Source organism: Eptesicus fuscus, chromosome 15 (assembly GCF_027574615.1).
Source record: "Eptesicus fuscus isolate TK198812 chromosome 15, DD_ASM_mEF_20220401, whole genome shotgun sequence".
Lineage (NCBI taxonomy): Eukaryota > Metazoa > Chordata > Mammalia > Chiroptera > Vespertilionidae > Eptesicus > Eptesicus fuscus.
The window spans coordinates 5,648,463-5,672,728 of NC_072487.1; the positions used below are offsets into that span (position 1 = coordinate 5,648,463).

The window sequence follows — 24,266 nt, forward strand, 5'->3', positions numbered from 1 at the left end:
GCACGCACATACGCACACATAACTAAGTTTATTAAGGACTTGTTGAAAAGCAAATCTAGGGAGCTTGAAGTATTAGGAAGGGGTTTCATAGTAGCCATCCTTGTTAGTATTGAAAGTTGGCATTTTAGACAAGATTGAATGAGTCAATAATGTAAGTCAGGGTTCAGGAAAGATTTTCCTCTAAAGGGCCAGATAGTAAGTAATTCAGCCTCTCCAACCTTTTTGTTCTTTGATGCAACTACTAAACTTTGCCGTTCTGTGAAAGCTGCCACAGACACTACTTGGAGAGTGTGTGGCTGTGGACCTTTATTTACAAAACATTTGGTGGACTGTAGTTTGCAACCCATGTTGTAGGTAGTTTAAAAAACACATCTCATTGTGACTGAAGAAAGAATCTGGTAGGTCTGAAAAAGCCTGGGATGCTGAGTTTAAGTGTCATGGTTTTTTCCTCAGCTTCAGGTGGATAGAACCAGTGTAATAAAACAAGGCATACAAATTGATGTCTCCTAGTAAAGAGCTATTGCAAGGGGGTATTGTTCCTTTCACAACAATTTGTACAACATTGAGAAAAGCAGGTTGGCATTGATTGGGGTCATCAGGTGCCAGAATCCTTTAAGGGGTTGCAGACTGTTGCACTGTTGAGTCCCCACTTTCTGGCATGGAACCCAACAAATATCCTCTAGAAAACACTTGCTTAGGATGGTGGCAACACCTCCTGGTTAATTTCCTGCATGGATCCCTGACCTTTTCTTTTTACTGCCTCCCCGATGGGGCCTCCAGGTGGAATGATTCCGTGTAATGACCCCATTCCTTTCCTGTAGGAAAAAAACCACTAAAGAAATTTGTAGTAAGTCATATACTTTCAGTAAAAGCATATACAGGCTGTGCCAAAAGTAGGTTTACAGTATTTCATATGGAAAACAATACAAAAATAATATGAGAATAAACTCTGTGCTTCACCTACTCACAACTGTAAACCTGCTTTTGCTCCAACCTGTATTTGTGATAATGTTGATATCAGTGATAATGCCTGTGGGTTGTGAGATAATTGTACTGCGGGAAATGTATGACTCTAATGGCAGCACTTCATAGGACTAAAGCCATCTCTCAGGCTTTCTTGAAACTATTTGCCAGGCTGATCATTTAGAGCTGGCTCGTCTTAAGAGTTTTTTGGGTTGCAGCAGTGTACACATGAAGGTGTCACAGCAGGAGGGAAGGCAGCTCTCTAAAAGAAGTCTTTCTGTGACCCGAGGAATGACTGCTGGGTAAGTCTCACTGTCCACAAGGTACCGTGATGGTTATGACAGACTTTCTCTCCAGCAGAACCAAGGACAGAATTCCAGCCCAGTCTCTCCTGCCTGGCGGCCTTTTCTAGTCCACAGTTCCTCAGACAGTATGTGCTGTGTGGCCACGCCCCTGAGATTTCCCCAAGCTCTTCTATAGGAAGTCACTTCCCACTGGAAGCTCCAAGCTGCTTGAGAGAAAAAGCAGAAGATGGAAAGAGCGAAGGCTCTGGCACCGTGGTCAGGAGGCTGCAGCTAAGTGGGACTTCAAGCATATTCTTTGGCCCATTTCAAGGTCAACCAGTACACAGGGTGGAAGGCAACAGAGGTGAAGGAACAGACCAGAAGATGAATCCTGAGAGGGCAGACATGTTGACAGGGGCAGACTGCTCAGAATCTGGAGCAGTCCTGTGTGAAAGATATACACGAGGACGCAGCACAAACTCAAGCCTGGTTCGCCTCCAGAAGCATCATGCGTGCCCTGAATGTGGCCGAGGTTTCTGCCAGAGGTCAGACCTCCTCAAGCACCAGAGGATGCACACAGGGGAGAAGCCTTACAGTTGTGGGGAGTGTGGACGAGGCTTTGGCCGGAAGTCCTCCCTCACCATACGCCAGAGGAAACACTCGGGGGAGAAACCGTACACGTGCAGGGAATGTGGGCGACACTTCAGGTATACGTCCTTGCTCACTAACCACAAGAGGATACACTCCGGAGAGAGACCCTTTGTCTGTCAGGAGTGTGGGCGAGGCTTTCGTCAGAAGATTGCTCTCGTCCTGCACCAGAGGACACAGTTAGAGGAGAAGCCCTTTGTATGTCCTGAGTGTGGGAGAGGCTTTTGCCAGAAGGCATCGCTCCTCCAACACCAGAGCTCACATTCTGGTGAGAGGCCCTTCTTGTGCCTAGAGTGTGGGCGTGGTTTCAGGCAGCAGTCCCTGCTCCTCATTCACCAGGTCACACACTCAGGGGAGAAGCCTTATGTCTGTGCTGACTGTGGGCACGGCTTTCGCCAGAATGCCACCCTCATCAGACACCAGAGGACGCACACAGGGGAAAAGCCTTACCTGTGCTCTGAGTGTGGGCGCGGCTTTCGGCAGAAGGTCGCCCTCATAGGACACAAGAGGACTCACACCGGAGAGAAGCCCTATGTGTGCCCTGAGTGTGGGCGGGGCTTTGGCCATAAGGTTACCCTCATCAGACACCAGAGGACACACACAGGGGAAAAGCCTTACATGTGCTCCGAGTGTGGCCGCACATTTGCTTCAGGTCACTTCTCACCAGACACCAGAGGACACACTCAGGGGAGGGTTCTGATGGGTATGGAGTGTGTGAGCAAAGACCTAGCCAGAAACCTGACCTCACCTCTGACCAAAGGACACACTAAGGAGAGAAGCCATGCGTGTGTGGGGAGTGTGGGCGGGGCTTTGGCTTCAAGTCAGCCCTCATCAGACACCAGCGGATCCACTCAGGAGAGAAGCCATATGTGTGCAGGGAGTGTGGGCGGGGCTTCAGCCAGAAGTCTCACCTCCACAGACATAAGAGGACCATGTCTGGCCATCACTCCCTTCCAAAAGAGCTGTTCTCCTGATCGTTCTTTTCCTTTTGCCCTCAGGGTGCAGACGGTAGCAGTCACTAGGAAATGGTCCCCTGTTCTCCATTGCAGTGGAGGAAAAGTACTGCCTTATTTCAGTGATAAGAGAGTTTATGTTTTCCTTCCTGCACTAGGAATGTGTGCTAATTTGCCAGGGCTGCCATAATAAAATACCACAGACTTGGTGCCTTGAAGAACAGAAACTTACTTTCTGTCCTTCAGTATGTGAGAAGTCCAAGATCAACATGTAAGCAGTTTGGTTCTACTGAAGCCTCCCTCCTCTGCTTGCAGATGTGACTGCATTCTTGCATGTGGCCTTTTTTCCACGTGTGTGCTTTCCTGGGGTCTCTCTCTTTTTTAAAAAAAAATATTTATTTATTGATTTCAGAGAGGAAGGGAGAAGGAGAGAGAGAGATAGAAACATCAATGATGAGAAAGAATCATCGATCAGCTGCCTCCTGCACGCCCCCTACTGGGGACCGAGCCCGCAACCCAGGCATATGCCCTTGGCCGGAATCGAACCTGGGACCCCTCAGTCCGCAGGCTGACGCTCTATCCATTGAGCCAAGCCGGCTAGGGCAAGGGTCTCTCTCTCTTATGGGGATCCATCCATATTGGGTTAGGGACCTCTTAACATTTACCTTTTAAAGACCATGTCAACAAAAAAGTCACATAGTAGATTTTCACTTCAACATATGAATTTGGCAGAATAATTCAGCCCTCTAGTCTCGCCCCCACCCCTTCCCCAATTCACATTTTTCCCACATACAAAATACATCCACCCATTTTAAGAACTTCAAAAGTCTTAATGCTTTCCAACATCAATGACATGTCCAGAATCCCACCTAAATCACACATGGGTGAGACTAGGCAGAATTCCTCTTTAGCTGTGAACATGTAAACCAGACAAATTATCTGGTCCCAAAATACACTGGCGGGACAGGCCTAGAATTTACACCCCCATTCCAAAAGTGGAGAGAAGAAAGGATTGATGGTCCCAAGCAAGTCAAAAACTTAGTTAGATTCTATTATGTTTAAGGCTCAAGGACTATCTTTGGTTGGGTCCTCTGCTCTCTGGTCCCACTTGGGTGGCATCGGCAGTACCAGGCCAATTGAAACCATGGAAGAGACATGCTGGCCCCTAGACTTTTACTTTCTGGCCCACTGTGGGAGTAGCAGACCTGCTCATCTCTGTTTCACCTTTGGGGTCATTCCCCTTCCTGATGGGTAACACATGTTTGCAGTTGGGTGGATCCATTGTCCTACCTGTAGAATGCCTTCAGTTTGTCCCATGTGCATCATGGTTAATCCAACCTGCCAGTTTGTGCTGAGACAGGTGACGGGTTCCAAACTTCTATCTTTATGAAACAACTGTCCAGCCACACTGGTATTCTTTCCAGGACGTGCTTATTTTCTGTAATATGGATAGGCTGTTTCCCACATCTTCAAGTTCTGGTTCCTTGTTTAACAGTTCCTTCATTTTATCCACCTACTCTTATTATAAGTAGCAAGAAGAAACCAGGCTGTACTGTACCTTCAACACCTTGTTCGGTAATCTCTGCTAAACTTACACCCTCTGGATGCCCAAAATTGATGTGGCCAGATACAAACTCCTGCCATAAAAACGTGTTCTGATCTTTCCTTGCCATTACCATGAATGTGAAGATGGCAGAAATCACTAGGAAACACTGTGCTCTGCTGAAATGGAATGGAGGGAAAACAATGTTGCTTTTTTCCAGTGTTCATGAGATACTTTGCTTATGGTTTACTTTTCTAAGCAGCAGTCCTTCTATATATTGTATTTCCTTTTATTTTAATAAATTGCTTCTATACAAAGCTGCACACCTGGATGTGTACTTCATTTTATCAAGAACCTCAAAATATTCAACTTCTTGGGAGACATGAAGAGTCATTCTGTATTTCTTCTGGGCTCTGGTCCTATAATGGGGAGAGCAATATTATAATGGCCTTCATCCAACACCCCTTCCTAAGTCCTCCAACAGACATGAGTTCCCAAGCCACACACTCTGCCTCCCCCAACAACAGATTGAAGATATCTATTAATACCCATCCTTGCAGCTCGAGGCCCCATCCCGTTAGCTGTGACCACATGGCAGTGATCAAGCCCAAGGACTGAGGGCTTTCAGCCACAACTCTCCCCAGTTTGGTGGTCTACAGCACACATCTTTAAATCCAGGCAAGGTGCTGCCCCTTTAGTCATTTCCTCTTGTGATCTCTAATCCCCAGAGCCTAACAAATGCCCAGCCCAGAAGCTTTCCTCACTTAAAATCCAGAGATAATAAAAGATTATTGATAAAGTTGACTACAAGAACAGTATTTTGCATTGCAAAAATACTATAAATAGTGTCAAAAAACAAATGACTGGAAGAGAAATATATAACATAAATCAACAGTATTTCGCAGATAAAGGGTTAATATCCCTACATTATAGGAACTTTAAAAAATAAAGCGGAAAAGACCAGAAGTTCGAGAAAATTGGGCAAGAAACATGCTCAGTTTACCAAAAGAGGTATACACAAATGAAAATATGTTCAACTTCAATCATGATAAGAAAAAGGCAAATTTATAACTTCATTGGGATACCATTTCACACTCATCAGCTTGGCAGAAATTCAAAAGCTTGACAGCTGTCTATTGGTGGGGCTGTGAGAAGACAGGCATTTCCATGCATTGTTGCTAGGAATGCAGAATGGTAAAGTCTTTTAGAGGGAGGGCAATTTGGCAATATGTAAACTGTACATGTAACTGTTGACACAGCAAGCACACTTCCAAGGTCTCTCCTGAAGGGTCAGTTGCAGTTTTATGAATATACACATGCACATGGTTATTTTCATATAGTTCCAGAATATGGAATGTTTAAGCATAGTCAATTATATAGACTGGAGCATACACTCAGTGGGTAAAATGCAGCTGAGAAAAACACCAAGGAAGAACATACTAGTGAAACATGGAGGAAGTTTCCTAAATGAAAAGAGCCAAGTGCCATAAGCACATATAGTTTGTCACCTTTTTAAGAACAAAGGGAAAACAATGAACATAGTATTTTACAGTATTATCCTCAGTCTTGGGCAAAGTTTAATTTTACATGTGTGTGTTAGAATTATAAACAAACCCTAAACTCTTTAATGAGTTTGCTTCTTGTAGCTGTATGGTGAGACAATTCTGAAACTATTTTGGTGGGGAACCTTTTTCTGCCAAGGGCCATTTGGATATTTATAACATCATTCACAGGTCATACAATATTATCAAGATAAAATTTAGCCTGCTATATCTGGTCAAACATTTAATTCACTCCTAATGCCTCGGCAGGGTTAGACTGAAGGATTTTGCGGGCCCCACAAGGCCCAAGGGCTGGACATTCCCACCCCTGCCTCACAGGGTTGAACCAATGCTGATGTGGTTGGCAGGCAGAGTTCTCACTGTGGAAGGAAAGCCATCCAAATGGAGAATGGGACTAAGCAAGGAAGAACCATGTGAGGATGTACTAGTGTGAATTTAAGATTCCTTAGACATTTGAATGTGTGTCTGTATGTGTTTATGTGCTAATACATATTTGTGCATATGTGTATATACTTGTATTTATTTTCTACGTCTGTCTGCTGAAAAGACTAAGGAGCAAGGACAATCCTGAAGCAGCAAGCACATCTAGCATCCAGATTTTACTCCTGGCACCATTTTCCATTAGTAAAAACCCAGGCTTCTTGGACTAATGGCTGCTTCCAGGGTTAGGGCAGGGTAGTTAAGAGATGATCCCAATCTTCTGGTAATGCCAGGGGGGAAGGAAGTGCAAACAAACAAACAAAAATACACTCCAAAACAAAAACTAGGATAAAGCATGATACTAAAAGACAAGACCCAGTTTGAAGGGATTCCAACCCAGTGGCTACATCTGGGACAAGTCAAGCACAAACTAATTGGGTTCACTGAGCCATAATCCATTGGGGGGGAAAAGAAACTAATGGGTCTATCACAGCATCCTAATATACAAAAAGCCAGGGGTAGTCACAACATAAACGACCAGACAGACGACTGAACAGCAGGCTGCGTGGGGCGACCAGGCCAGCCAGGGGGTTAGTGAGGGACGACCAAACGACCGAACAGCAGGCTGTGTGAGGTGACCAGGCTGGCAGGGGGGTTAGTGATGGACGATCAAATGACCGAATAGCAGGCTGCATGGGGCGACCAGGCCAGCAGGGGGGTTAAGTGAAGGACAACCAAACAACTGAACAGCAGACTGCGTGGGGCGACCAGACCAGTGGGGGGTTAGTGAGGGATGACCAAATGACTGAACAGCAGGCTGCATGGGGCAGCAAGGCTGGCAGGGGGGTTAGTGAGGGACGACTAAACAACTGAACAGCAGGCTGCATGGGGGGACCAGGTGGGCAGGGGGGGCAGTTGAGGGTGACCAGGCCAGCAGAGGGAGGCAGTTGGGGACGACCAGGCCAGCAGAGGGGGGCAGAAAGGGGCGACCAGGCCGGCAGGGGGCAGTTAGGGATGATCAGGCTGGCAGGCAGGTGAGTAGTTAGGAGCCAGTGGTCCCAGATTGTGAGAGGGATCAGGCCTAAACCGGCAGTCGGACATCCCCCGAGAGGTCCTGGATTGGAGAGAGTGCAGGCTGGGCTGAGGGGACCCCTCCTTCTGTGCATGAATTTCGTGCACTGGGCCTCTAGTATATAAATAAATGAAGTCTGTTGCTTATTGTACAGTGCCAACAGCAAATGGTAACTACTTTTTTCTCCTAAAATTAACGTCTTACATAATTATATTCGCTAAAGTGAAGAGATTAACATTGTGGCAACACTGCTAGAAACTGCACACTGTATTCGAATTTTCTACCATTGTCCCTTTTCTAATCTAGAATTCAACCCAGGACTCCCCATTGCATTTAGTCACCATATGTTTTTAGTCTTCTCCAATCTGTGACAGTTCCTCAGTCTTTCTTTGTCTTTCATGACCTTGATACTTGAAGAGAGCTGGTCAGGTATTTTATTGAATGCCCCCTCAAGTTGCAATTGTGTGATGTTCCATCAGATGTGAATTATGGACTCTTTGGAAGAATAACACAGAAGTAAAATGTCCTGACTTCATCTCATCCAGAGGTACATGATGCCAACAGGACTTACTCCTAGTGATGTTAACCTTGAACACTTGGTAAAAGTAATTTGGTAAGTCCAGCCCATACTCCAAGGGTTGGGAATTAAACTCCATCTTTGCAGAGTGGACCTTGTGACTAGAAGAGCAACATAGGGAACAGTGCTTCTTACATCCCCCACCTCACAAAGGGAAGTGGCCTGGTGTTTCTTGGTTCCCAAAGTAGTCCAGGTACATTCTCTCCTCCCTGGATGGGGTGTAAGTCCTGATGCTAACACCAGGTGAGCCCAGTAGCACCAGCAGGTGGGAATGATTAGGACCCCTACTGACAGTGATAAAGAGTACTGTTTTTGTCAGAGGATTAACACTTCCCTCACTTTGAGATAGCAGGCAGTTAGGTGGCACCAGCTAGGGGGATTCTGCCACAGAAATACCTGTCCTGGGAAGTGCTCTTTATCCTCATAGACCTGAGACTCCCCACTTAGATCCAAGACAACTGGTAGCCAGGCAGTACCAGAAATGACATTCCTTGTAAAGTGCCCAGCCCAGGAAGGGACTCCTGTCCCCTGACAGACATCTGGTGGCCAAGAGGCATAGGGAAGGGGAACCCTGACACATCAGTGGCTAAGCTTGTGAAGTTTTTCCTCCCTTTTGCCCTAGAGCAGTGGTCGGCAAACCATGGCTCGCGAACCAGATTGTGGCTCTTCCACAAAATGCCACGGCCTGGATGAGTCTATTTTGAAGAAGTGGCATTAGAAGAAGTTTAAGCTTAAAAAATTTGGCTCTCAAAAGAAATTTCAATCGTTGTCCTGTTGATATGTGGCTCTGTTGACTAATGAGTTTGCCGACCACTGCGCTAGAGCATCCATTTCCTTATCTTGAGATAAAGCAGACTGTTTTGGAGAAGCTCATAATGTAAAAATAGCAAGGGAAAGTGCAAGCAATGGTGCTACCAAACAAACTAAGCAGATTTACCTAGCATCGCAAGGGCTCTGAAAATTAAATTGTTGTTGGAATAAGAAAAGTAGGCCAGCATCTGGGTGCTAATCTTAAAAATAGGGAGGCTTAGAGACTGGAGGAAAGATGGCGGTGGAATAGACGGACGTGTCCTTAGGCTTGTCCCGGAGTGGGTAGAGGAAGCAGCTGAAACGAGTGGAATTCAGCCCGAATTTGGTGAGGAGACGCAGCTGGTGAGATAGTTTGCACCCGGGAAGGGCAGAAGTCCCTGGAAAAAGCTCAGCCTCTACAGATTCTGCCCCAATCCTCTTATTCCTTTGTCTTTTATCCCATATCTTTTTCTCTCTCTTCCATAGCATTTGTGCTCTCTTTTCTCTGCCCTACCTCTCTTTTCTCAGGTGGTCACTTATATTGGGGTTATTGGTGTCTTGAGTATATTTGTGCTTAGTTCCCTCGGTGTTGTGTCTTGTTGAGGTGAATTTTATCCGGTCAGGCCAAGGGGCTTGAGAGCAAGCCACATAACCAGACACCTGGAGAGGAAACTCCATCCATGAAAGGGTCAACAACACCCCAGACCCAACTAAAGAGGCAGGAAGAACGCGGCAGTGAGGTAAAGAGCATGAGTGAGTAAAGGAGTAAAAGAGGAGCGTGTGGTCAGGTGGGGTATGTGTGTGTAAGTGAGTGAGTGAGGCACAGTTAGATTCCACAGGACCTTCAGGGGCAGGCTAATCAGGCTCGCCTAACTAGGCAGCTTCTGCTACCATTGCAAACAGTACCGGAAGGCCAGCTTGTCCTAAGGGGCCTAGCCTTTTTGAAGGGGAGAGCTGCTGTAACCGGGTTCCCAACCTCAACTCCAACCAGAGTGCCCTCAGATAACACCTGGGACTCTACAGCCACCCCTGCCAGGGAAACGCTACCTAGGCTGTGATCCCACGGTCAACGAGGCTCCAGCTGCCCAGGGCGCAGGCTCCTGTGAGTTTGGAAGCAGGTTCCCCTCTGACCGGCCCAATGCTTTAGCTCAGGGCACTGCAACCATGTGAACAGCAGACACGTGAGCAGCCTGCTCCTGTCCAAGGAGCAGCAGACCCGCAAGCAATCTGCCACAGGCCTAAGAGCAGCAGCTTCACGTGGCCTGCCCCTGTCCAAGGAGCAGCAGCTGTGGAAGCAGCCAGTTCCACAGCAACCTCATAATCAGCCCACCCCCGTCCAAGGAACAGCAGCTATATGAGCAGCCTCCCCCTCCAGCCAGAGGAGGCACCACTGCTGCGAACAGCACCCTCCAGAGAAACTGCTGCCAACTGAGAAGCAGCTGCTACCTTAACCGCCCGAGGAGCAACTGCAGCCAGAGAAGCTACTGCTACCCAAGGAGTAGCCCCTGCACAGCTCGACATCTAGATCAGTCGGTGAGACCAAAAAAGGGTAAACAAAGATACCCACAAAGGAAAGAAGAGGAGGAAACGCCAGAAAAACAGCTAAGTGAAACAGAGGCATTTACTATGTCAGAAAAAGAATTCAGAATAAGGGTCATAGAGTTCATAAATCGGATGGAAATAAAAATTAACCTTTTGCACTCGGATGTCGAGTGTGACTCGACACAGCATTGGTAGCAGCTTGTATGTTGAATTGTATTGAATGTATCAATAATTTGAAATATAAAAAATCCAAATAAATAAGTTTGTATGAAAAGAAACTCCAGTTTTTCATTCTACTGCCACGCTTTGTAAAATCTGGGGTATTTAAAAAATTAAATCCTGAGTAGAATAAAGGAATCGAGAAAAAAGCAAGTGAGTGCAAAGGGTTAACACCTTATGCAAGAGTCAAGAAGAAATGGATGAAAAAATCAACAACTTATGTAAGAATCAAGAAGAAATGAAGAATGATATAGCTGCAATAAAAAACACCATGGAAAGTTTCAACAATAAACTAGGAGAAGCGGAGGACCGAATCAGTGAACTAGAAGACAGGGAAGCAAAACACAGCCAAACTGAATTGCAATAGGAGAAAAAAATTAAAAGACAGGAGGAGAGGCTAAGGGAGCTATGGGACATGAAACGAAGCAACATACGAATAATAGGGGTGCCAGAACAACAGGAAGAAGAACGAGGGTTAGAAGAACTATTTGAAGAAATAATGTCAGAAAACTTCCTTGATGTGGCAAAGAAAAAAGTCACACAAGCTCAGAGAGTCCCAAACAGGATAAACCCGAAAAGACCCACACCAAGGTACATCATAATTACGATGACACATATTCAGGACAAAGAGAGAATCTTAAAGGCTGCAAGAGATAGTCAGAAAGTTACACACAAGGGAACTACCATTAGATTATCAAATGATTTCTCAACAGAAACACATCAGGCCAGAAAAGAATGGAAATCTACAAAGTGATGCAAACCAAGGGACTGAATCCAAGAATACTCTATCCAGCAAGGTTATCATTCTAAATTGAAGGGAAAATAAGGAGCTTCACAGACAAAACAATGCTAAGGGAGTTTATCACTACCAAGCCAGCAATGCAAGAAATGCTAAAGGGACTGGTGTAAAATGAAGAGATAAAAAGGTAAGAAGGAACACAGTCTCAAAAAATAAAAATGGCTACAAACAAGTACCTTTCAATAATAACTTTAAACGTAAACAGACTAAATGCTCCAATCAAAAGACATCGAGTGGCTGAATGGGTAAAAAAACATGACCCATATATATGCTGTCTACAAGAGACCCACCTCAGAAAAAAGGACTCATACAGATTGAAAGTGAAGGGATGGAAAAACATCTTTCAGGCAAATGGAAATGAAAAAAAAGCTGAGGTAGCAGTACTTATTTCTGACAAAATAGACCTCAAAGTAAAGGCCATAACAAAAGATAAGGAAGGCCACTTCACATTAATAAAGGGATTGATACAACAAGAGGATATAACCCTGATAAACATATATGCACCCAATGCAGGAGCACCCAAATACATAAAAAAAACTCCTAGAAGATATCAAGGGAGAGATCGACAACAATACAATCATAGTAGGAGACTTTAATACACCACTGACATCACTGGATAAATCATCTAGACAAAAAATCAGCAACTCTAAATGACTCACTAGATCAGATGGACCTAATTGACATCTTCAGAGCATTTCACCCCAAAGCCACGGAATATACATTCTTCTCAAGTGCACATGGGACATTTTCAAAAATAGACCACATATTGGGTCACAAACAAAGTCTCTCCAAATTCACAAAGATTGAAATCATATCAATCATTTTCTCAGACCACAAAGGCATATTATTAGAAATAAACTACAATAAAAGCATTCCAAAAAATTCAAACACTTGGAAGCTGAATAGCATGCTATTAAACAATGATTGAGTTAACAATGAGATCAAAGAAGAAATTAAAAACATCCTGGAGACTAATGACAATAAAAACACAACAATGCAAATACTATGGGACACAATGAAAGCAGTCCAGAGAGGAAAATTTATAGCTCTACAGGCCTACCTCAAAAAACAAGAAAAAATGGTAATAAATCATCTAACTCAACAACTCAAAGAATTAGAAAGAGAGCAACAAGAAAAGCCCACAGTGAGCAGAAGGAAGGAAATAATAAAGATCAGAGCAGAAATGAATGACATAGAGACCAAAATCAATACAAAAGATCAATAAAACCAAGAGCTGGTTCTTTGAAAGGATAAACAAGACTGATGAACCTCTAGCCAGGCTCACCAAAAAGCAAAGAGAGAGGACCCAAATAAAATCAGAAATGAAAGAAGAGAAATAACAACAGACCCCAAAGAAATTCAAAGGATTATTAAAAAATACTATGAACAACTCTATTCTAACAAACTAAACAACCTGGAAGAAATGGACACATTCCTAGAAAAATACAACCTTCCAAAACTTACTCAGGAAGATATTAAAAATCTCAATAGGCTGATAACTATGGAAGAAATTGAAGCAGTCCTCAAAAAGCTTCCAGCAAACAAAAGCCTGGGGCCAGATAGCTTCACAGGGGAATTTTACCAAACATTCAAGGAAGAACTAAAACCTATCCTCCTCAGACTATTCCAGAAAATTCAAGAGGAAGGAACACTTCTAAGCTCCTTCTATGAAGTCAGCATCACCCTAGTACCAAAACCAGATAAAGATAACACAATGAAAGAGAATTACAGGCCAATATCCCTCATGAACATAGATGCCAAAATCCTCAACAAAATTCTAGCAAATCGGATCCAGCAGTACATCAGAAAGATCATACACCATGACCAAGTAGGATTTATCCCGGGGATGCAAGGATGGTACAATATTTGCAAATCAATAAACGTAATACATCACATAAACGAATTGAGAGATAAAAATCACATAGTCATATCAATTGATGCAGAAAAAGCATTTGACAAAATCCAACACCCTTTCTTGATAAAAATTCTCAGCAAGGTGGGAATAGAAGGATCATACCTCAACATAATAAAAGGCATATATGACAAACCCACAGCCAACATCATACTCAACAGGCAAAAACTAAAACCATTTTCCCTAAGAACAGGAACAAGACAGAGATGCCCACTCTCACCACTGCTGTTCAACATAGTGCTGGAAATACTAGCCATTGCAATCAGACAAGAAGAAGAAATAAAAGGCATCCAAATTGGAAAAGAAGAAGTAAAACTGTCCTTATATACAGATGACATGATACTGTACATAGAAAACCCTAAAGACTTCATCAAAAAATTATTAGACTTAATAAATAAATTCGGCAGAGTAGCAGGATACAAAATTAATGCCAAGGAATCTATGGCATTTCTATACACCAATAATAAACTTACAGAAAGAGAGACTATAAAAGCAATCCCATTTACCATCACACCAAAAAATTAAGATACCTAGGAATAAACTTAACTGAGGAGGTAAAAGACCTATACGCAGAAAACTACACAACACTGAAAAAAGAGATAGAGGAAGGCATAAACAGATGGAAGAACATACCATGTTCATGGATTGGTAGAATCAACATAATTAAAATGTCCATAATACCCAAAGCAATCTATAAATTCAATGCACTTTCCATTAAAATACCAACAGCATACTTCACAAACCTAGAACGAACTTTCCAAAAATTCATCTGGAATAAAAAAAAAAAGACCCCGAATAGCTGCAGCAATCCTGAGGAAGAAGAACAAAGTAGGAGGGATCTCAATACCAGATATCAAGCTATACTACCAAGCCACTGTTCTCAAAACTGCCTGGTATTGGTACAAGAACAGACATATAGATCAATGGAATAGAATAGAGAACCCAGAAATCAATCCAAATCGCTATGCTCAATTAATATTTGACAAAGGAGGCATGAACATACAATGGAGTCAAGACAGTCTCTTCAATAAATGGTGTTGGGAAAATTGGACAGATACATGCAAAAAAATGAAGCTAGACCACCAACTTACACCATACACAAAAATAAACTCAAAATGGATCAAAGACTTAAACATAAGACAGGAAACCATAAAAATACTAGAGGAATCTGTAGGCAGAAAAATCTCTGATATATGCTGAAAGAACTTCTTCACTGATACTGCTCCTAGGACACTGGAAGCTAAAGAGAAAATAAACAAATGGGACTACATCAAAATAAAAAGCTTCTGTACAGCAAAGGAAACCATCAATAAAACAACAAGAAAGCCCACTGCATGGGAGAACATATTTGCCAAAGATAGCAACGATAAGGGTTTAATCTCCAACATTTACAGGGAACTCATGCAGCTTAACAAAAAAAGAAGATAAACAACCCAATCAAAAAATGGGCAACTGATCTAAATAGACACTTTTCCAAAGAAGACAGAAGGAAGGCCAAGAGACATATGAAAACCTGCTCAAAGTCACTAATCATCAGAGAGATGCAAATCAAAACAACAATGTGGTACCATCTCACACCTATCAGAATGGCCATTATCAACAAGTCAACAAATGACAAGTGCTGGCGAGGATGCGGAGAAAAAGGAACCCTCGTGCACTGCTGGTGGGAATGCAGATTGGTGCAGCCACTGTGGAGAACAGTATGGAGTTTCCTCAAAAAACTGAAAATGGAACTCCCATTTGACTCAGTGATCCCACTTCTAGGAATATATCCCAAGAAACTAGAAACATCAATCAGAAAGGATATACACACTCCTATGTTCATAGCAGCACACACACAAAAAATTAGATCCAGAGACAGAGAAACATCAATCAGAACGTCAAACCGCAGGGAAGAAATTGTGAGGTAACCAGAAACCCAAGAATGCCTGAGAATGCCTTTTTGGCCATGCTAGCAATCATCAGATGTACGGTAATATTACCTTGGGCAAATGGGGAAGTATTTTGGACTTATGCTCCTGACCCTTCATGGGTAAGACCCCTTACTTGGGCTGATCCCCCGCCTAATGTAGTCACCAATAATACCAAACACCTTGGTCAACCAGGAGGATCATGGGTGGGGCAAGAAAGTATAATTACACAGGGGTCTCCAACCAGCTTCCCTTTTGTATGTCACAAAATCAAAACACTGCCCCTTTGTGTGTAAAATTAAAGAGAGTTCTGGCTTGTGTGGACACCAAAGAAAGGGTGTCACTACTATCACTATTTGCCCCTGGGAGAGGTGCAAAAAATGTAACTAAGACCTTGTCTATACAAAAAGAAATGGACAGCAAGTTTGAAATGGAATTACCATGGCCTAGAGCAAAGAATATCCTTACATGATATTATTCTACAATGTCATTAAAATTTCCCCCAGATTTGTGTTATCCCCATTACCTATAATAGTACCTTGCACCCTTGGGGATCAATAAAAAAATCATCTTTTTGTGCTTGGAGACAAAGGTAACACATCTCTTGATATTTTAGAATTACAACAGCATAATATACAATTATCCCAAGCAAACTTACAAACTAATCCTTTGAATGTCTGGCAGCAATTTAAAAAGGACATGAAGGGATTTAATCCCTTCCACTGTGTAGAGGGCCTCCTGGGAAGGCACCTGAGCATTCTATATTGATCTCTCTTGCCCTTTTGGCCAAGAGGGACCCTCTTCTCACAATCCAAATGCCCACAGCTGTTGCCTGAGCTTTCTGTTCATGTCGAGGTTGAAGCCTCGTGATGACTGGTACTATGGATCTGTCTCTCGCCCAGTGGGGCAAGCTGGGCCCTCCCTGAAGAAGAAACCCGGGTTCCCCAAGATATGTGATCAGTGCTAGGCCCCTGCCAGCAGGCAAGGGGATCCCAAGGCAGGTGCTGGGCATGGAGGCCACGGGGGCATAGGCTGAACTGAACCAAGGCTGAACCAAGGAGACAGAACTGAACCTCACATCACCCTGCTTGGCCTTGGAGGATGGCTGGTTAGCCAGAGACAGGTAAGATTCCTCAGGGAAGGAACAACCTAATACAGGCACAGTCACAGAGGGGCCATCAGGAGAGAACTTGGGGGTCAACAGAGGTGGGGCACAGACCTTCACCCCCCCAACTTTAAAGCGGCCTGAACCCTCACCCCTTCTGAGGGAAGTCTCCTGCCCCCATGGCTGCTTAACTTCCCATGCCCAGATCAAATCGGGACCCAGGTAACAAACAGAGACTTGGCCGACAGCAGCTGCCCTCTCACTGCAACAAGACTTTTTTGAATTGTTTGTACCCATGGTGTGGGGAAGTGGGTTTTTGATATCTAAATCCAGCCTACCACCAGGAATGCTCAGGGCCTACTCAAGAAGGCAAATAATCCTTTCCACTAATATTTACAGGGTAAAATAAGATTGTTAGAGTAATACATTTGACATTAAAATAGTAGTCAAGTTTTCAGGATAATTTAAATTGGCTAATTGAAATAAGCGAATATTCTAGAAAAATTAATTGTACTGGACAAAAAGCAGATCCTAAAGTGTTACCTAAAATTTTTATTGGTAGTTCATCGCATGATAAAATTGTGTAACATGTAATGAACCTAAAACAGTCATATTATAGTGCCAAAAATTAAAATTTAAAAGCTATCAAGACATTATAAAATTTTCAAAAGCCTCCTAATATTTAATCAAAAAAGGGGGGATAGTAGAAGAATATCATGTAAGGAAAAATATCCTGTAAGTAAATTACATCTAGAAAATTTGTACTTTAGAAAATTAATTGTAATGCTAACAACAAGACACCCATGAAAAACACACATGGTGTCAAAACAAGCCAGAGGAAAATCATTTGGGCAAAAAATGAAAAAGGATCCCAAGTCAAATTTATAGAAAATATTCCTTTATTAACTTTTGGTCGAGAATATGTTTGTATATTTTCAGGAAACAACTCCGAGACCATGTGGATTCCGGCAACAGAGAGGAATTGACAGGTCTACTCCAGCCATGAAGACAGAAGAGAAGCAGTCCAAAGATGGAAGACGCTGACGTTGCCTTGCCATACTAGCAGTCAGCAGCTGTGCCTCACTACAGGTTGCTCAGGACCAAACCAGAGAGGGTCGGACCTGCATTACCACCATTTGTCCACCATCCAGAACTGAAATATCATTGCTGGCATGTACACATAAGGAACTGTTTGACATTGAAATTGGGTCTCAAAAGAACTGTTGGCCCAGAAAAAAACTCACTACAGACTGATTCATTTGCCTTTCAACAGAACCATTATTGCTTGTCTCGTTTTCGGTTCTTATAAGTGTATTACTAGTAGGACATGATCTCACTCATCTAGGGGAAATAATGAACAACATAGACTGATGAATAAGAAGAGATCCAGAGACAAGGAGGCATGGATCAGACTGTCAGACCTCAGAGGGTGGGTAGGGGAGGGTGGGGATAAAGGGGAGAAATCAACCAAAGGACTTGTGTGCATACATATGAGCCTAACCAGTGGTCAAGGACAACAGGGGGGTGGGGACATGTGTGGGAAGGGGTGTGGGATGGGAATTGGGGGATGTGGACAAATATGTGATACCTTAATCAATAAAGAAATTAAAAAATATATAAAAAAATAGGGAGGCTTCCTGCTAAAATGAAAGTTTTAAATAGGACCAAGAATCTCTTAACAGTTAAAGTTTAGAATACAACAGAAGATTAACCATCATAACAAGAACCAGGAAATCACAACCTCAATGAGGAAAGATGATCAACTGGCACCAGCAGTGAGAGAATATAGCATTGAAATCATCTGACAGGGATGCTAAAGCAGCTATTATTACAATGCTATAAGCAACTACAAGTTCTCTTGAAGCAAATGAAAAAGTACAAGATATTATCAAAAAGTAGAAGTGATACCAAAAATTCAAGTGGAAATTATAGGACAAACATATACCTCATGATTCCACTTATGTGTAGTATATAAAATAGTGAAACATCTAGAAGTAGAAAACAGAATGTTCTATGCCAGAATTTGAGGGAGTATTTTACCAAACATTTGAGGAAGGATTAATACCAATTTTACACAATATCTCACAGAAAAATAAAAGAGGAGGAAACATTTCTTAATTTAGTTTATAAGGCCAATACTACCCTATACTAAAGCAGACAAAGAAAGTGCAAAATTATAAAACAGTAGCCCAATATCTCTTGAAGACAGATGAAAAATGTTCAAAAATTATTAGCAAATTAAATCCAACCATGATTTAGAAGAATTATAGAGGTGAACCTTGGAGATATTGTGAGGTCGTTTCCAGACCACCACAATAAAGTAAATATCAAAATAAAACAAGTCACATGAATTTTTTGGTTTTTGATTATATATGAAAGTTATGTTTATACCAAACTGTAGTCAATTAAGTGTGCAATAGCATTATAGCTTAAAAAAAACAAACAAACAAACAAACAATGTGCATAACTTAGTTAAAAATGCTTTATTGGGAGATTGGCTCCTCCTGCTGGCAGCCAAGGCCTGTGGAGACGGACACAAATGGTGGATCAGTGGATCACCTGGACCTTCAAGCAGGTTGCTGAAAGCCAAAGGACAGTGCCTGACAGTGGTTAGCAGCTGTGTACCTAACAGGAAGCCCAGAATTGGCAGACAGGTGGAATCCAAAGTGAGCTCCCATGGGGCACTACACTCAGCTGAAATGAAGGCCATTTTCACTTTTTTCCCTCTCCCTTTATTTTTCCCCACTTTCCTTCTCTTTTTTCATTTTTCTCTTTCCTTTTTCCCTTTTAAAGTTTATCTTCTTTATTGATTTATTATTCTAATCTCTGTTGTTTCATTTATATATCTAATTTTCCTCTTCTCTTTTCCTACTCAATTTTTTTCTTATTTCTTTTTTCACTATTCATTTTTTATTATCTTTCCATTTATTTTCTCCATCCTTTATTTTAAACCATTTTCCTTACCCTATTCCTTTAATTCTTTATTTTTATTTTCTTTATTTCATCTACATATTTTTGTCCCCCCTTTTCTTCTTGTTGTTTTGTGTGTGTGTGTGTGTGTGTGTGCTTTTTTAAATTTATTGTTTGTTTTGTTTTTGTCTCATATGTATTTTTTTTCTTTTTGTCTGTTATTCTTACTCTATTCTTTCCCAATTCTCTCTTCTCTGGTGGTTGCTTTTGTTGGTGGTATTGGGGTCTTGAGTACATTTTGGTTTTGTTTCTCCTGCTTAGTGTTTTGTTGTGTTGTATTTTGTTCTGTTCAGTCAGTACCTCCACAACAGTTCGCATGATGTGGCTGTGGGTGAGATACATAGCCAGCCTGAGAAGAGACACCACCCACCAATGGAACAATAACATTCAAGACCCAACTACAACAGGAGAACCCAAATAAAACAAGGAAGGGCCTTTCCTAGAGCACCCAGCTCAGGAGATCTAAGAGACTGCATCACTGGGTCCCACAAAACACCTATTACATAAGACCACCCACAAAATCTGGGAGGTACCGCAGTTTGATCTAATATGCAGAAACAAAAGCAAAGGGACAGCAAAAATGGGGAGACAAAGAAACAACCCCCAATTGAAAGAAAAGGAGGAATCACCAGAAAGTGAACTAAATAAGATGGAGGTAAACAATTTGTCAGAGTAATGGAAATAAAAATGCTCAAAAAATTCAGTGAGAACTATAAACAACTTAATCAGAATTATACAGGTCTTGATGAAACCTATACCAACATGAAAAGAGATCTTGAAACAATAAATAAGAATCAATTGGAAACGAGGAATGACATAACTGAAATAACACTCTGGAAGGTCTAGAACAGTGGTTCTCAACCTTTCTAATGCCGCGACCCTTTAATACAGTTGCTCATGTTGTGGTGACCCCCAACCATAAAATTATTTTTGTTGCTACTTCATAACTGTAATTTTGCTACTGTTATGACTCGTAATGTAAATATCTGTGTTTTCCGATGGTCTTAGGCTCTATAGCAGTGGTTCTCAACCTGCGGGTCACGACCCACAGGTTGAGAACCACTAGCAGGGTCGCCTAAGACCATTGGAAAACACAGATATTTACATTACAATTCATAACAGTAGCAAAATTACAGTTATGAAGTAGCAATGAAAATAAGCTGAGGACTGAATCAGTGAATTAGAAGATGAGGTAGGAAAAAAAAGACCAATTCAGAGCAGCAAATGGAAAATAATTAAAAAGAGAGTCTAAGCTTTGGGACAAAATGAAATGTAACAATATTGGCATTATAAGGGTACCAGAAGGAGCAGAATATAAAAAAGGAATAGAGAACCTGTTTGAAGAAATAATGGCAGAAAATTTCCCAAGCCTGGTGAAGGAAAAAGTCACTCAAGTTAAGGAAACAGAGAGAGCCCCAATCAAGATGAACCCCAAAAGATCCACACCTAGGCACATATTAATTAAAATGGCAAAAATTAAAGGTAAAGAATCATAAGGCTGCAAGAGAGAGACAGAAAGTTACCTACAAAAGAGTTCCCATTATACTGTCAGCTGACTTCTCAATAGAAACACTTCAGGCCAGAAGGGAATGGCATGAAGTATACAAGGTAATGAAAACCAAGGGACTGGACCCAAGACTACTCTCTCCAGAAATGCTATCATTTAATATCAAAGGTGAAATAAAGAGCTTCACAGACAAAAAAAGGCTAAAAGAATTTATTACCACTAAACCAGCACTGCAAGAAATGCTAATGGGACTAGTTTAAGAAGAAGAAATAGAAACAGAACACAGGCATAAAAAATGATGGCAATAAATAAGTACCTATCAATAAGAACCTTAAATGTAAATGGCTTAAATGCTCCAATCAAGACATAGGGTAGCTGAATAGATAAGAAAAATGTGACCCAAATATATCCTGTCTACAAGAGATCCACCTCAGAACAAAGGACTCACTTTTCCTCTCCTGTCCCCACTTTAGTTTTTCTCTTTTCTTTCTTTTTACCCCTTTGGGGACAGCATAACGTCCAACTGTGGACTGTGGAAAGGAAAAGCCACAAGGTTGCTGGCAGCTGGGGAATCTAGGTCTAAGACTACAGCAGCGAAATGGAAATGAAAAAAAAAAAAAAGCTGGGGTAGCAATACTTATATCTGGCAAAATAGACTTTAATGTGAAGACCATACAAGAGATAATAATGGCCACTTCATAATGCTAAAGTGATCAATACAACAAGAGGATATAACTCTGGTAAGCATATATGCACCCAATACAGGAACATCCAAATATATATAAAGAAACTTCTGGAGCATTTTAAGGGAGAGATAAACAGCAATACAATCATAGTAGGATACTTTAATATCCCACTAACATCATTAGATAGGTTTAGACAAAAAAAAAAAAAATCAACAAGGCAACAGCAATCCTAAATGACATACTAGGACAGATGGAATTGACATTTTCAGAACATTTCACCCCAAAGCTACAGAATATACATTCTTCTCAAGTACACATGAGACATTTTCAAAGATAGACCACATATTAGGCACAATCTAAGTCTCAAGAAGATTGAAATCATATCAAGCATCTTTTCAGATTACAATGGCATGAAATTAGAAATCAACTACAATAAAAGTACTCAAAAACATTTAAACACATGGAAACTATATAGGATGTTATTAAAAATGAGTGGGTTACCAAAGAGATAAAAGAAAAAATTAAAAAAAAAAACATCTTGGAAACAAATGAAAATGAACATACAACAACCCAAAATCTATGGGACACAATGAAAGCAGTCCTGAGAGGGAAGCCTACCTCGAAAAAAAAAAAAAAAAAAGAAAGAAAGAAAAACTGATAAGTTATCGAACACTATAATGTACAGAATTAGAAAGAGAACAAGAAAAGTCCAGAGTAAGTAGAAAGAAGGAAATAATAAAGACCAGAGCAGAAATAAATGACATAAAGACTAAAAACAATATAAAATTTTAATAAAACCAAGAGCTGGTTCTTTGAAAGTTAAACAAGATTGATGAACCTCTAGCCAGACTCATCAAGAAACAAAGAGGACCCAAGTAAACAAAATCATAAATGAAAGAGGTGAAGTAACAACTAACCCCACAGAAGTACAAAGTAAAAAAAAAAATACTACTAACAACTATATTCCAGCAAACTGGACAACCTGGATGAAATGGACATATTCCTAGAAAATACAGTCTCTAAAACTCAATCAGGAAGAGTCAGAAAACCTGAATAGGCTGATAACTACTGATGAAATTGAAGCAGTAATAAAAAAAAAACTTACAGTTAACAAAAGCCCTGGTCCCAACAGCTTCGCAGTAAAGTTACACCAAACAGTCAAAGAACTAACACCTATCCTCCTCAAACTATTCCAAAACATTCAAGAGGAAGGAACACTTCCAAACTTGTTCTATAAAGCCAGTATGATCCTAACTCCAAAACCAATAAAAATGCGACAAAGAGCATTAAAGGCCAGTATCTCTGATGAAAATAGATGCTAAAATCCTCAACAAAGTATTAGCAAATCAGACCTAGCAATACATTATAAAGATCATACACCATGACCAAGTGGTATTTATTCCAGGGATGCAAGGCTGGTACAGTATTAGTAAATCAATAAATGTGATACATAATTTACAGATTACAAGACAAAAATTACATGATCATATCAATTGATGCAGAAAGCATTTGACAAAATACAACATCCTTTTTGATTAAAACTCTCAGCAAAGTGGGAAGAGAAGCATCATACTTCAACATAATAAAAGCCTTATGTGACAAACCTAGAGTCAAAACCATACTCAATGAGAAAAAACTAAAATCATTTCCTCTAAGACCAAGAACAAGACAGGGACGCCCACTTTCACCACTGTTGTTCAACATAGTACTGGAAGTTCAAGCCATAGCAATCAGACAAGAAGGAAAAATAAAAAGCATCCAAATTGGAAAGGCGGAAGTAAAAGTGTAATTTGCAGATGCCATGGTATTGCATATACCAGTAAAAAACCCTAAAGACTCCATCAAAAAACTACTGGATTTAATAAATGAATTTGGCAACATAGCAGATACAAAATTAACACCCAGAAATCTATGGCATTTTTATATATCAACAATGAACTCTCAGAAAGAGAAACTAAAAAAGCAATCCCACTTACCATTGCAACAACAACAAAATAAGATACCTAGGAATAAACTTAACCAAGGAGATAAAATACCTGTACTTGGAAAACTATGGGACACTGGAAAAAGAAATAGAGGAAGATACAAAGAAATGGCAGTGTATAACATGTTCATGAATTGGAATAATTAACATCATTAAAATGTTTATACTACCCAAAGCAATCTACAGATTCAATGCAACCCCTTTTAAATTCCAATGGCATACTTCACAGAGTTAGAACAAATACTCCAAAAATTTATATGGAATCATAAGAGACCCTGAATAGCTGCAGCAATCTTGAGAAAGAAGAATGAAGTAGGGAGGGATCACAATACCAGATATCAAACTATACTACAAAGCCATTATAACCAAAACAGCCTGGTACTGGCACAAGAACAGGCATATAGATCAATGGAACAGAACAAATAACTGAGAAATCAATCTAAGCCATTATGCTTAATTAATATTTGACAAAGGAGGCAAGAGCATACAATGGAGTAAAGACAGTCTCCTCAATAAATGGTGCTGAGAAAATTGGACCAGTACATGCAGAAAAAATGAAACCAGACCATCAACTTCTACCATACCCAATAATAAACTCAAAATGGATAAAAGACTTAAATGTAAGTCATGAAATCATAAAAATCTTAGAAGAAACCATAGGCAGAAAAGTCTCAGACATCTCTTGTAGCTATATGTTTACAGATACCTTTCATAGGGTAAAGGAAACTAAGGAGAAAATAAACAAATGGGACTTCATCAAAATAAAAAGTTTTCTGCACAGCAAAAGATAACATCCACAAAATGAAAGGGAGCCCACTGCA

At 41.1% G+C, this 24,266-nt stretch overlaps 1 long non-coding RNA gene across 1 annotated transcript in view; it reads right to left on the reverse strand.

Annotated features, from left to right (window-relative positions):
* Nucleotides 1-4,666: 4,666 nt before the first annotated feature.
* LOC114227420 (uncharacterized) overlaps nucleotides 4,667-24,266 on the reverse strand; it is a 40,493-nt gene continuing 20,893 nt past the window's right edge. Inside the window, exon 3 of the long non-coding RNA XR_008558332.1 lies at nucleotides 4,667-4,810. This is a non-coding gene — a long non-coding RNA (uncharacterized LOC114227420). The remainder of the gene's footprint in view (nucleotides 4,811-24,266) is intronic.